The 15,730-nt window shown below is 49.4% G+C and overlaps 1 non-coding gene across 1 annotated transcript; it reads right to left on the bottom strand.

Moving 5' to 3' along the window:
• Window positions 1-14,252: 14,252 nt before the first annotated feature.
• Window positions 14,253-14,325, bottom strand: Trnaa-cgc. The gene has a single exon. It is a non-coding gene; the product is annotated as a tRNA-Ala (tRNA).
• Between the last annotated feature and the right edge of the window lie 1,405 nt (window positions 14,326-15,730).

Genomic DNA, 15,730 nt, shown 5'->3' with positions numbered 1-15,730 from the left:
GAGAAGTTTCAGCATTAGAAAATTGCAGCGAAATGCAGGAAGATCTGCAGCGGATAGGCACTTGGTGCAGGGAGTGGCAACTGACCCTTAACATAGACAAATTTAATGTATTGCGAATACATAGAAAGAAGGATCCTTTATTGTATGATTATATGATAGCGGAACAAACACTGGTACAGTTACTTCTGTAAAATATCTGGGAGTATGCGTACGGAACGATTTGAAGTCGAATGATCATATAAAATTAATTGTTGGTAAGGCGGGTGCCAGGTTGAGATTCATTGGGAGAGTCCTTAGAAAATGTAGTCCATCAACAGAGGAGGTGGCTTACAAAACACTCGTTCGGACTATACTTGAATATTGCTCATCAGTGAGGGATACGTACCAGGTCGGGTTGACAGGGGAGATAGAGAAGATCCAAAGAAGAGCGGCGCGTTTCGTCACAGGGTTATTTGGTAAGCGTGATAGCGTTACGGAGATGTTTAGCAAACTCAAGTGGCAGACTCTGCAAGTGAGGCGCTCTGCACGGCGGTGTAGCTTGCTGTCCAGGTTCCGAGAGGGTGCGTTTCTGGATGAGGTATCGAATATATTGCTTCCCCCTACTTATACCTGCCGAGGAGATCACTAATGTAAAATTAGAGAGATTCGAGCGCGCACGGAGGCTTTCCGGCAGTCGTTCTTCCCGTGAACCATACGCGACTGGAACAGGAAAGTGAGGTAATGACAATGGCACGTAAAGTGCCCTCCGCCACACACCGTTGGGTGGCTTGCGTAGTATAAATGTAGATGCAGATGTAGATCATCATCATCACCACCAACTAGTACCACCTATGTGCAATCTCCATCGATATCGTCCACGTTCGCTAATTTTAGATTCCCGCTGGAGGTCGAACGTAAGCGTGCATCCGCACTGAAGGTTGTGTATTCATTACCCTTCAAAGCGAATCAGTTACATGATTGCGTACTAAGAACATGTCTGAGACAACTGGCATCATTCATTCATAAAACCAATCTAACTTCAGAAAAAAAAAGTGTTCCATTACTTATTGTACCCACTTCGTAGTACCGTTGTTTTAGATAGCAGTGCCGTGCGCTCTTTTTCAGAAACACGAGATGTCCGCGACGTGGAATGTACCCCGGCAGAGTCAGCGCTGGTGTGCAGCTTGCGTGGCACTTGCTCCGAGCACAGACCAGCCAGCCGCGAATATTCGGGTGCGCATCTGGCCACGTGTCGTGTTTTGCGACGTGACGACCCCGCCCTGTCCCTTTTGTTTCCCCGTCTCTCTCTCTCTCTCTCTCTCTCTCTCTCTCTCTCTCTCTCTCCCCCCCTCTCTCCCTCCCCTGTCCTCCGCTCTTCCCATAGTCCCTGGCGGCGCCATAAATCTCCCGCTAGTCGGGCCCCGGTTGACGGCGCTTCTTCCGCGACGGTGGCGGTGCCAAGCGGCGGCGGCGCGCATAAATCCACGGCTCGACGCCGACGGCGACGCCGGGCGTCGCGGCGCTGCGCCAGGCGTCCGGAGCTGCCTTCACCTCGCGTCGCGAGTAAACAGCTAGCAGCCGCCGTCACGCTTGGGGCTAGGCCTCTGCTGAAGATACTGGCTAGTGCCAACCAGCGCCCGGAGATGACGCAGTAACATGCTTGGGGGGAAAAAAAAGTAGATCTTCCGCGCAGGAACAGCTAAGAAGCGCAATAAATCAGTACCACGTTTTTCTGACATACAGTAGTGGGATTAACTACGGCAAGGCATACCAATATGCACATACCGGGTGATCAAAAAGTCGGTATAAATTTGAAAACTTTATAAACCACGGAATAATGTAGATAGAGAGGTCAAAATTGACACACGTGCTTGGAATGACTTGGGGTTTTATGAAACAAAAGAAAAAAAAGTATTGCTCGACGCGTGAAAGATCTCTTGCGTGCGTCGTTTGGTGATAATCGTATGCTCAGCCGCCACTTTCGTCATGCTTGGCCTCCCTGGTTCCCAGACCTCAGTCCGTGCGATTATTCCCTTTGGGGTTAGCTGAAGTCGCAAGTGTATCGTGACCGACCGACATCTCTAGGGATGCTGAAAGACAACATCCCACGCCAATGCCTCACCATAACTCCGGACATGCTTCACAGTGCTGTTCACAACATTATTCCTCAACTACAGCTATTGTTGAGGAATGATGGTGGACATATTGAGCATTTCCTGTAAAGAACATCATCTTTGCTTTGTCTTACTTTGTTATGCTAATTATTGCTATTCTGATCAGATGAAGCGCCATCTGTCGGACATTTTTTGAACGTTTGTATTTTTTTGGTTCTAATAAAACCCCATGTCATTCCAAGCATCTGTATCAATTTGTACTTCTCTATCTACATTATTCCGTGATTTATTGAGTTTTCAAATTTATACTGACTTTTGATCACCCGGTATATAGATGGCGGTAGTATCTATCATTTACACAAGTCACAAAAGAGCAGAGTATTCGCGGCGATGTCACCTGTACGAAGGTGATTTATGCGGAAAGGTTGCGATCTCTCCCCCTCCTTTCTACTTCCATCTACTGTCAACATTAAGCAATGTCCAGTCCAAACAATTAATGAGAAAAGACTTTTATGAAGATTTGAGAGGAGCGAAGATTTCAATAAACTTTCTAGTTTATCTGGCTTGTCATACTGAGATACCGCCAGTTCTTCTTGTCTTTTGTTGTTGTTGTTGTTGTTGTTGTTGTGGTCATCAGTCCTGAGACTGGTCTGATGCAGCTCTCCATGCTATTCTATCAAGTGCAAACTGCTTCATCTCCCCCAGTACGTACTGCAGCCTACATTCTTCTGAATCTGCGCAGTGTATTCATCTCTTGGTCTCCCTCTACGATGTTTACCCTCCACGCTGCCCTCAAATACTAAACTGGTGATCCTCAGTGGAGTATGCGGATAGGAGGGGCGTGGGGTCAGCTCACCGCTCTCCCGGTCGTTAAGATGGTATTCTTGACCGAAACCGCTACTATTCGGTCGAGTAGCTCCCTTATTGGCATCACGAGGCTGAGTGCACCCTGAAACATGGCAACAGTGGATGGCGGCCTGGATGGTCACCCATCCAATTGCCGAACACGCCCGACAGCGCTTAACTTCGGTGATGTCATGGGAACCGGTGGATCCACTGCGGCAAAACCGACCTGTAACACTTAGAATAAATAATTGAACAATAATGTTTTACTAGCGCTGTTGAGGCTTTACAGGTTCCGAACAGTTATCCTGAGTTCACGCAGAGGTGTCTCTGCTTGGTCCTCTATACAGGGTGTTACAAAAAGATACGGGCAAACTTTCAGGAAACATTCCTCACACACAAATAAAGAAAAGATGTTATGTGGACATGTGTCCGGAAACGCTTAATTTCCATGTTAGAGCTCATTTTCGTTTCGTCAGTATGTGCTGTACTTCCTCGATTCACCGCCAGTTGGCCCAATTGAAGGAAGGTAATGTTGGCTTCGGTGCTTGTGTTGACATGCGACTCATTGCTGTACAGTACTAGCATCAAGCACATCAGTACGTAGCATCAACAGGTTAGTGTTCACCACGAACGTGGTTTTGCAGTCAGTGCAATGTTTACAAATGCGGAGTTGGCAGATGCCCATTTGATGTATGGATTAGCACGGGCCAATAGCCGTGGCGCGGTACGTTTGTATCGAGACAGATTTCCAGAACGAAGGTGTCCCGACAGCAAGACGTTCCAAGCAATTGTTCGGCGTCTTAGGGAGCACGGAACATTCCAGCCTATGACTCACGACTGGGGAAGACCTAGAACGACGAGGACACCTGCAATGGACGATAACCCTAAAGTCGGCGTCAGAGAAGTTGCTGCTGTACGAGGTAACGTTGACAATGTCACTGTATGGAGAGTGCTACGGGAGAACCAGTTGTTTCCGTACCAAGTACAGCGTGTGCAGGCACTATCAGCAGCTGATTGGCCTTCACGGGTACACTTCTGCGAATGGTTCATCCAACAATGTGTCAACCCTCATTTCAGTGAAAATGTTCTCTTTACGGATGAGGCTTCATTCCAACGCGATCAAATTGTAAATTTTCACACTCAACATGTGTGGGCTGACGAGAATCCGCACGCAATTGTGCAATCACGTCATCAACACAGATTTTCTGTGAACGTTTGGGCAGGCATTTTTGATGATGTCTTCATTGGGCCCCATATTCTTCCACGTACGCTCAATGGAGCACGTTATCATGATTTCATACGGGATGCTCTACCTGTGCTGCTAGAACATGTGCCTTTACAAGTACGACACAACATGTGCTTCATGCACGATGGAGCACCTGCACATTTCAGTCAAAGTGTTCGTACGCTTCTCAACAACAGATTCGGTGACAGATGGATTGGTAGAGGCGGACCAATTCCATGACCTCCACGCTCTCCTGGCCTCAACCCCATTCACTTTCATTTATGGGGGCATTTGAAAGCTCTTGTCTACGCAACCCCGGTACCAACTGTAGAGACTCTTCGTGCGCGTATTGTGGACGGCTGTGATACAATGCGCCATTCTCCAGGGCTGCATCAGCGCATCAGGGATTCCATGCGACGGAGGGTGGATGCATGTATCCTCGCTAACGGAGGACATTTTGAACATTTCCTGTAACAAAGTGTTTGAAGTCACGCTAGTACGTTCTGTTGCTGTGTGCTTCCATTCCATGATTAATGTGATTTGAAGAGAAGTAATAAAATGAGCTCTAACATGGACAGTAGGCGTTTCCGGACACATGTCCACATAACATATTTTCTTTCTTTGTGTGTGAGGAATGTTTCCAGAAAGTTTGGCCGTACCTTTTTGTAACACCCTGTTTTGTTATCATAAGTGGCGCACAAATTATCGAAGCCTATTCCGGTACCTCCGCCTTCACCCACGAGCAGGAACGGCGGTGCCCCTGGAGAGCCGGCATCCGCCTTCACCGCCGCTAGGAGACACTTCCTCAGGGGAGCCAACGAGACGAAGAAAAATCTGATGCCCGCCTGCCGCCTGGCCTAGGAGCGCCTCCAGACACCTTTAATTACACGCTTCCGTGATTTTCCCCACTCAGGCCAGATGAAAAACTAGCGAAGAAAAGCGGCCACCGGGTCCAACTTTTAACACGGGGGTGCGCTTAGGCGGTGGGGGTGGTGGAAGAAGGGACGACAAAGAGGGGGTTAGGGATGTCCCCCGCGGAAGAGAGGTCGCACTGAGGAGCGGAAGCGGAAGGATAAAAGGGGAAAAAAGTGACGGGGGTGGGTAAGAGTAAAACAAGTGAATGGCGCCAGAAAAAGACGGATGACGTCACGGGCTGCCGGGCGGCGCGGGGATTCCCCTGCGAAGGAATCTTGCCCGCAGTTGCGGAGCGAAAAGTTGTGCGGGACAGAAGCGAGCGCCCCCCCCCCCCCCCCCCCCCCCCCCCCCAAACAGCGCAGCAGTGCTTGTTTCATCCATTAGCGGCCTTTTAATGGAGGGACGGATGGCAGCAGTGTTCGCTCCCAGCCCTCGGAAGACAATGCTGAGGTAACTTTGTGCGCGCGTCCCCTAGAGTGTATCGGGAGAGCTGCGTGAAATAATCTGTAGCACAGATTTACGACTTTGGAACTTGCCTCACAGGCATTAAAGTGGGCGTGTTTATACGAACGGTCGAAAGTTGCTCGTTAAAATTGTTGTTTCTACCGCGAATGTTGAATCGCAAGCATAGTGGAAATATTTCCGGCACCATGTTATCGTTTACTGAAAGTCTCTTGGTCCTAGACTACTTGAGTAAAGTCATGTCTGCCAGGAGATACTTTGGAGCCTACAGGCGCCAGCCAGTGATACGCCTCCATGGTCGCGTGGGTCTGTGCGGGCACCGTCCGTCACCATACTTGAATGATCAACGAGGTTGAACGCCATGTGGGGTGGGGGCCGAGTTCGACTCCCAGCCCCGTCGGAAATTTTTCTCCGCTCGGGGACTAGCTTTTCTATTGTCGTGGTCAACATTTCCTCTTTATAGTCACAAAAATCGCCGAATTGGTGACAAATAAAAAGACATGCACCAGGCGACCGCATTCCCCGAAAAGGAACTCCTTGTCTAAGTATGCTATACGCCCGTTTTTTGTGTGTACCCCGTTTCAGCAACAAGAAGTCTGCTACTGTCTACACTTCTGGGTGGTTTGTCGGAAGTTGCTCTTCGCGGTGTTATTGGGTTTTCTTTCGCGCGCTGGCTATGGACGACTGGTGTAGTAAATTGCTTCGACGTTGCTTTCTCGTAGTCATTCTCGTGCAATGAGCTACAACAGTATGGTAAGGTTGCGGCCTGAAGTTTACAAAAATGGCTCTGAGCACTATGGGATTTAACATCTGAGGTCATCAGTCCCCTAGAACTTAGAACTACTTGAACCTAACTAACCTAAGGACATCACAGGATTAGAACCTGCGACCGTAGCAGTCGCGCGGTTCCAGACTGAAGCGCCTAGAGCCGCTCGGTCACAGCGGCCGGCTTACGCGGTATGATAAGATGCAACAGCATCTCCATGCTACAAAACGGGGTACTATCGAAAGTATAAAAAATGAGTGGACAACCTTAGAATGGACTTCGACTGTGTCCTCGAAGGCCCATCCTAACTGGTTAATTATAAAAACATTTCACGTCGCCATCGCTTCTTCAGCTCGGACCTCACGACAAAGGGGATAATCAACATAAATGGTCGAATCATTCATCATCACGATGACAGCTGTCACCCACAGTCTCAAACCGTTGACCATTTGATCGAGAAACACGTCACATTAATGTTTCATTCTCCGTACGCACCTCATTTATGGCTTAGCGACATATGTCTGCTCACTTACGTAAGGCACAATATCCGCTGACAGCTATTTTCATCGCCTCAAGAAACGGAAAATTTGGAAATTTGTGGTAAATTCCTATGGGAACAAATTTCTAAGATCATCGGTCCCTAGGCTTACACACTGCTTAACTTAAAGTAACGTATGCTAAGGACAACACAAACACACCCATGCCCGAGGAAGGACTCGCACCTCCGACGGGGGGAGCCGCGCGAACCGTGGCAAGACGCCTCAAACCCCGTGGCTATAGTCTCAAGAAACTGCCCAAACTTTTATATAACCATGCTTTTGAGGCACTAACATCAGAGTGGGAAAAAATGTTTCTGGAACTAGTTCATGTCGATGCAAAACTGCATACTTCGAAGGACGAAATCTTGAGAACCTACAAAACGATGTGCACTAAAAATTATTTAAGTAAGAACATAAAAGGCCGATGTCATTGTGCAGAAGGTGATCACTGCTCCACCGGAAGTGGAAGACGGCAATATAAGAAGTGTATGATCTTTACTGCATTGGAGTTGACTTCCATGAGATATCTGGCAAACGTCGGGTGGGTCACCCCTGAGAGCTGCATGCTGTCGGCCCTTTCAGCAAAAGGCCGAGGGCTGCGACGACGCCTGGTACGGGGGAGGCGCAGAATGCGGCAGCTGCGCAAACTCCTCTCTTCATTCCCTTACTCTCCCTCCCTCCCGCCTTTCCTCACGTCTACCCGCGATGCTTACCAAAGTCTCGCTCACCAGCGCTGACACACTGTGTCAGCCTAACCACTGCCACAGCCCGTGGAATGCGACGGCGCCGCCTCTCATCAAGACGGAGTTGCCGACGGCAGTTGATTCTGACGGCGGCGGTTTTGGACGAACTGTGATACTGTACACTATAGGATCAAAAATATCCGGACATCTCTACATAACGCGGAACTGAGCACTAGATAATTACTATTAAAAACAGTCTTGATCACGATTTATTTAACAAGGTGACCGGTTTCGACCACTACTGTGGTCATCTTCAGACCATTGAGTAGGAACCCCTTTCTGTTCGATAATCAGTTGTGATTATCGAACAGAAAGGGGTTCCTACTCAATGGTCTGAAGATGACCACAGTAGTGGTCGAAACCGGTCACCTTGTTAAATAAATCGTGATCAAAACTGTTTTTAATAGTAATTATTTACAAGACATTGATCACTGCTGTTCCCGTAATGCATTCATGAGCACTAGATGTCGCGAGAGGCAAACTCGACAGAATAAAACGAGGCGGAAAGTATTTGGTTTGTCAGTAGGGAAGCAGTAACAGCCCAAGCCATCGGTCAAAATAGCTCAGTGACTTGGACTATGGACTGCTCATGGGATGTCATCTCACAAAGCAATTCATCAGGATCATCAGCCATTTTAAGCTTGCCTACGACGACCATTGGTGATGTATTTTGATTGGAATAAAAAACTAAACACACGAAATACACTCCTGGAAATTGAAATAAGAACACCGTGAATTCATTGTCCCAGGAAGGGGAAACTTTATTGACACATTCCTGGGGTCAGATACATCACATGATCACACTGACAGAACCACAGGCACATAGACACAGTCAACAGAGCATGCACAATGTCGGCACTAGTACAGTGTATATCCACCTTTCGCAGCAATGCAGGCTGCTATTCTCCCATGGAGACGATCGTAGAGATGCTGGATGTAGTCCTGTGGAACGGCTTGCCATGCCATTTCCACCTGGCGCCTCAGTTGGACCAGCGTTCGTGCTGGACGTGCAGACCGCGTGAGACGACGCTTCATCCAGTCCCAAACATGCTCAATGGGGGACAGATCCGGAGATCTTGCTGGCCAGGGTAGTTGACTTACACCTTCTAGAGCACGTTGGGTGGCACGGGATACATGCGGACGTGCATTGTCCTGTTGGAACAGCAAGTTCCCTTGCCGGTCTAGGAATGGTAGAACGATGGGTTCGATGACGGTTTGGATGTACCGTGCACTATTCAGTGTCCCCTCGACGATCACCAGTGGTGTACGGCCAGTGTAGGAGATCGCTCCCCACACCATGATGCCGGGTGTTGGCCCTGTGTGCCTCAGTCGTATGCAGTCCTGATTGTGGCCCTCACCTGCACGGCGCCAAACACGCATACGACCATCATTGGCACCAAGGCAGAAGCGACTCTCATCGCTGAAGACGACACGTCTCCATTCGTCCCTCCATTCACGCCTGTCGCGACACCACTGGAGGCGGGCTGCACGATGTTGGGGCGTGAGCGGAAGACGGCCTAACGGTGTGCGGGACCGTAGCCCAGCATCATGGAGACGGTTGCGAATGGTCCTCGCCGATACCCCAGGAGCAACAGTGTCCCTAATTTGCTGGGAAGTGGCGGTGCGGTCCCCTACGGCACTGCGTAGGATCCTACGGTCTTGGCGTGCATCCGTGCGTCGCTGCGGTCCGGTCCCAGGTCGACGGGCACGTGCACCTTCCGCCGACCACTGGCGACAACATCGATGTACTGTGGAGACCTCACGCCCCACGTGTTGAGCAATTCGGCGGTACGTCCACCCGGCCTCCCGCATGCCCACTATACGCCCTCGCTCAAAGTCCGTCAACTGCACATACGGTTCACGTCCACGCTGTCGCGGCATGCTACCAGTGTTAAAGACTGCGATGGAGCTCCGTATGCCACGGCAAACTGGCTGACACTGACGGCGGCGGTACACAAATGCTGCGCAGCTAGCGCCATTCGACGGCCAACACCGCGGTTCCTGGTGTGTCCGCTGTGCCGTGCGTGTGATCATTGCTTGTACAGCCCTCTCGCAGTGTCCGGAGCAAGTATGGTGGGTCTGACACACCGGTGTCAATGTGTTCTTTTTTCCATTTCCAGGAGTGTATAGAGAGCCGATGGTAATTATTTACAGCGTTGAGAATGGGTGTGATGTCGGGTCTGAGTGAGGTAGGTCAAATGGGGGGTGCCTCAGGGGTCAGTGTTGGGGCTACTCCTGTTCCTTATTTATATATAAATGATATGCCCCCTAGTATTACGCGTAACTCTAAAATATTTCTGTTTGCTGATGACACTAGCTTGGTAGTAAAGGATTTTGTGTGCAACATTGGCTCGGTTTCAAATAGTGCAGTACATGACTTAAGTTCATGGCTTGTAGGGAATAAACTAACGCTAAATCACAGTAAGACTCAGCTTTTACGGTTTTAAACACACAATTCAACAAAACCTGACGTTCTAATTTCACAGAACGGGCATATGATTAGCGAAACTGAACAGTTCAAATTTCTAGGAGTTCAGATAGATTGTAAGCTGTCGTGGAAAGCCCACGTTCAGGATCTTGTTCAAAGACTCAATACTGCCATTTTTACTATGCGAACGGTATCAGAAGTGACTGATCGTTCGACCCGAAAATTAGTCTACTTTGCTTATTCTCATTCGCTTATGTCGTATGGTATTATATTTTGGGGTAACTCTTCCCATTCTAAAAGGATATTTTTGGCTCAGAAACGGAAGGTTCGGACAATAAATGGTTTGAGTTCACGAACCTCTTGTCGACCTCTGTTCACGAGTCTTGGTATTTTGACATTGGCCTCTCAATATGTATATTCCTTACTGTCATTTCTTGTTAACAATATTAACTTATTCCCAAGAATAAGCAGCTTTCACTCGGTTAGTACTCGGCAGAAATCAAACCTACATTTGGATCGGACTTCCTTAACTCTTGTGCAAAAAGGTGTGCAGTATATTGCTGCATCCATTTTCAATAAGCTGCCACTCGAATTCAAACACCTTAGCAGTAATCCACGCGCTTTCAAATTGAAACTGAAGAGTTTCCTCATGGGTCACTCCTTCTATTCTGTGGAGGAGTTTCTTAAAAAATTAAGCTGATTCTTATTGCATTGCTGATGGCGTTTACTTAAACTTATGGACTGACCTTCTGAGGTTCATGAAGATTTATTTTTATCTTTTATTACTTTTATGTTGTAATTTCATGTACTCAGACGTTCCATGACCTTAGAGATTTGCTCCTCAATTTGGTCCTACGGAACTTGACGTGTAAATAAAAAAAATTAAAAAATGGGATGGGTCTGTCAGGAGAGCTCAGTGTCTTCGAATGTGCCCTAGTTACTGAAAATCACCTGATTAATAAATCCATCAGGGTCATTTCAAACCTTCTAAAGGTCCCCAAGTTGGCTGTTGACAATGTGGTGATGAAGTGGAAACGCGAAGAAGCAACAGCAGCTAAACCGAGACCGGACAGACCTCATGTTTGCAAGGACACGGACCGTGGAGCATTACGGAGGTTGGTTGTAATAAATCGCATGAAATTAGAGGAGCGAATCACCTGTGAGTTCCAAAGTGTGACCAGCCGTCCGGCTAGTACAATGACTGTGCGTAGGTATTTATAATGAATGGGTTGCAATTGTCGAGTAGCTCCTCATAAGCCAAAAAACATTTTGTGGTCAGTGCTAAGTGATGCTTGTGATCCTGTAAAGAGCGGCGCCAGAAGGCAGTGGATAACCGGAAAGGAGTGATTTGGAGTGAGGAATCACGCTACACCATGTGGTAATGTGATGGAAAGGTTTGTGTGTGGCTGACGCCTGGAGAACGGCACCAGCCATCATGTGTAGTGTCTACAGTGAAGTTCGGAAACGTGGTCATATGGAATGGGAGTTTTTTCTCGGTCACGGTGTGATCCCCTTATTGCACTTAAGGAAACGCTTAGAAGCTGACGGATGTCAGCAGATTTTACACATTTGTGTACACCGTGCAGCTGAGTAACAGTTCAGAGACAATGACTGTATCAGCACTGTTATGTCAGCACTGTAACACAACAAATATTCCGTGATAACCAAATTTATTTGACCTTCTGTCACTCAAAACAAAACTTAAGTTCGACTACACAACACTTCGCTGGCTGTAGCGTCAAGGAGAAATCAGAGTCACTAGTAGAGAATACAAGTTCAAACCACTGCCAACCAGTCGATACCGACGCGTCGCAAGTTTCCAGCCAGGGAGGCCACAGTACGGTTCGGTCGTCGTGAATCCAGCAGCCGAGTAGTAACACAATCATCGGCGAAGATTGAACTGGTAAAACGGGCTCAGGGAGCTCGCTTAAATCCGCAGGTCCGGCCAATCAGAGTGTCGGTAGATGGCGCCCTTATACGGTTGCTCACTCTAGTGGCAAGGGCAGCGCCGCCAGGGTAATCCGTATCGATAGTGGTGTGTACGCTGCCGCTAACCCCGCGACGACGCGTTCACTTGCGCCACTTGTTGACATCGTGTGCGGCGCCAGCGGTACACGCTGTGTGCCGCGCGTGTTGTAGCACGCCGCGCCGAGTTGACCGCTGCTGTGCGGCGGCCGATACGACAAGCACCAGAATGCATCCTGTCATAAAGCAGCGTGAGTGAGTGAGGCAGTGGTTAGTGGACAATAACGGCCTTGAAATGGACTGGCCTGCCGAGAGCCCCGGTCTGAGCCCAATGGGACAGCTTTGTGATGAGGTAAGAACTTCGACTTCGTTCCAGAAGCATGCTGCCGACATCAGTACCTTTTCTAGTTTCGGCGCTTGATTGGGCTGTCAATCCTCCACAGACATTCAGACACCTCATTGACGGTGTCAAGAGCAAGCTTCAATGCATCATTATGTGAAGGGTGGTCACATCCCATATTAATGTCCATTAACAGGTGTCCGTATACTGTTGATCAGATACTGTACCCCCCAGCCGGCCAGTGTGGCCGAGCGGTTCTAGGCGCTTCAGTCCGGAACCGCGCGACTGCTACGGTCGCTGGTTCGAATCCAGCCTTGGCCATGGATGTGTGTGATGTCCTTAGGTTAGTAAGTAGTTCTAAGTTCTAGGGGACTGATGACCTCAGATGTTAAGTCCCGCCGGCCGGTGTGGCCGAGCGGTTGTAGGCGCTACAGTCTGGAACCGCGGGACCGCTTCGGTCGCTGGTTCGAATCCTGCCTCGGGCAGGGATGTGTGCGATGTCCTTAGGTTTGTTAGGTTCAAGTAGTTCTAAGTTCTAGGGGACTGATGACCTTAGAAGTTAAGTCCCATAGTGCTCAGAGCCATGTGAACCATTTGTTAAGTCCCATAGTGCTCAGAGCCATTTGAACCATTTTGTACCTTCCAGCTGAGCTTCATCATTAGCGGTTGGAGCAGAGATCTCCCGTTGCAAGAGTCCACCGGCCAGTGAATTCCCTGTTGACCACCGCGCTGTCGCCCGCCCCCCGCTGGGCCGACAGTAAGGCGTGGAGGCCGTTCATCTCGGCCAGACGAAGTCTCGGAATGTCGGCCAGCCGAACCGTCGGCGCGCCACGAGGAATACCGCACCCCAGTCCCAAAGAAAACAACCCAGGGCCGCGCTGCGCTATTATTGGAGGCAGCAGTGGGGACGCCGACAGGGGCGGAAGACCTGGAGGGGGGGGGGGGGGGACAGGGCTCCGCTGCAGGGCCGAAACTGTGGTGGCAGCAACGACAGAATTGGGTATGGCAGCTGGGCGAAGACTGCCGAATGCCCTCAGTATCAGACAGAGGTCAATATTGACGACACCTGGATGGATTTACCAGCATCATGAGGGATCTGAACTATGGTTCAGGTTAAGGAAGGAAATAACGAATGAAGATTAAAGTCCCGTCGACAATGAGGTCATTAGAGATAACATACTGAAGTTAGTAAATGGACATATAAAATCTTGTCAAGAGCTGTGGAAGACAGTTTATAAAATGAAATGGAAGAACAATTAGGAGAACACCAGGAGACGATTTTGTGTTTACTCCGCTGCTTTATTGGAAAGAACTGTACAAGAAAAACCCACAGTTTCGCGTCAGAAATAAATGTGTGTAGGCAGGCCTCGGTGGTCGAGCCGCTCTAGGCGCTTCAGTCCGTAACCGCGCTGATGCTACGGTCGCAGGTTCAAATGCTGCCTCGGACATGGATGCGTGTGATGTACTTAAGTTAGTTAGGTTTAAGTAGTTCTAAGTCTAGGGGACTGATGACCGCATATGTTAAGTCCCATAGTGCTTAGAGCCATTTGAACCATTTTGATAGTAGCATTGTCGCACAGAAAGACCTTTTTTTTTTTTTTTTCTTCTTTTAAATCTTGAGGAACTTAACTGCTAAGGACATCAGTCTCTAAGCCTACACACTACCTAACCCAAATTATCCTAAGGACAAACACACACACCCATGCCCGAGGGAGGACTCGAACCTCCGCCTAATTTTTTCAAGTGAACATGTACGGTTAGGTTAGGTTAGTGGTGTTTAACGTCCCGTCGACAACGAGGTCATTAGAGACGGAGCGCAAGCTCGGGTTAGGGAAGGATGGGGAAGGAAATCGGCCGTGCCCTTTCAAAGGAACCATCCCGGCATTTGCCTGAAACGATTTAGGGAAATCACGGAAAACCTAAATCAGGATGGCAGGAGACGGGATTGAACCGTCGTCCTCCCGAATGCGAGTCCAGTGTGCTAACCACTGCGCCACCTCGCTCGGTGTGAACATGTACGGGCACTAGACAGTGCGTGGTGATTACCACCAACCTTGCGAGGAAACAGGCTCGACTTCTGCCACATACGCTTCCACTAGAAGCCCCAACCCAGCCTCTGCGCGGCGAAGACATCGTCACAACTTCCCCCCCCGGTAATAATTTCCCCGCGGATCCGTCTCCCACCGCGAAAACCATTTGTCGGCGATTGGCCTGAAAAATTCAGCGACTAAATACCGTGTCCCCCCCCCCCCCCTACGCCGCCACGTGTCCACTAAATCAGAAGCTGACTCGCACCTTCAGCTGTCCGACACACCCCCACCCCATACCCCTGACGTCATCCAGTCATATTCGCAGATAAATAATAGAAAACGCCGGCCGTAAATCCGAATTTCGCATCGCACCGCGTCGTTTACGGGGAAAAACGATATCGTATTCAAGGGGGGAAGGGGGGCAGAGAGGGGGGGGAGGGGGCGGGGAAGAGAAGACGTGGCAGAAATCGCGGGAGATATAGCATAGTCAAGGGTGGTGGTGAGGGGGGGGGGGGTTCGGAAGACCGCCACGTGGGGTGGGGGAGAAGCTACGATGACGACGCCATGTCAGGGGAAAAGTTCGGTGAATTTGTGGAAGCACGTGTGGCAAACTGTCGGAGAGGATGTGTGTGAGGCAATTAAGGCGATTCCTTCCCAATACACACTGCCTGACAAAACAAAACAAAACAACAACAAAAAACGGTTCAAAAGGCTCTGAGCATTATGGGACTTAACTTCTGAGGTCATCAGTCCCCTAGAACTTAGAACTACTTAAACCTAACTAACCTAAACATCACACACATCCATGCCCGAGGCAGGATTCGAGCCTGCGACCGTAGCTGTCGCGCGGTTGCAGACTGTAGCGCCTAGAACTGCTCGGCCACTCCGGCCGGCGCCTGACAAAACAGTCAAACACCCAGAAGCGGTTGAGAGGCTATGTACGTTATTTTAATGATTACAAAATCGAGTCCAATTTAACGAAAAACTTGGCAGCTGGAGCCCACTTGTCAGTGTGAGGTTGAATCCCTCAGGATACCTGCACTGATGCTGTCCAGAAGGGCGTGACAAGGCCCGTTATACCCTCACCTGAGGTAAGCTAGGCCACAACCGTCGTAAGTGGTCCTTGATATCCTGCATGCCAGCACTGTGACGGACTTTACATCCAATATGACTCCACGCACGTTCTATCGGGGACAGATCTGGAGACCTTGCTGGCTATTGCAGAATCTCACCGGCACGTAGACGCATCATAGACACACGTGCCATGTATGGACGAGCTTTGACCTGCTGAAAAATGGGGGCACGCAACTGTAGCATGAGAGGTGACACATGAGAACGAAAGATGTACGTGATGTTCCATCACTGTGCCGTCAGAATT

This window comes from Schistocerca piceifrons, chromosome 10 (genome assembly GCF_021461385.2).
Source record: "Schistocerca piceifrons isolate TAMUIC-IGC-003096 chromosome 10, iqSchPice1.1, whole genome shotgun sequence".
NCBI classification, from domain to species: Eukaryota; Metazoa; Arthropoda; class Insecta; order Orthoptera; family Acrididae; genus Schistocerca; species Schistocerca piceifrons.
The sequence above is the reverse complement of the archived record's forward strand: the minus strand, read 5'-3'. Positions and strand labels throughout refer to the sequence as shown.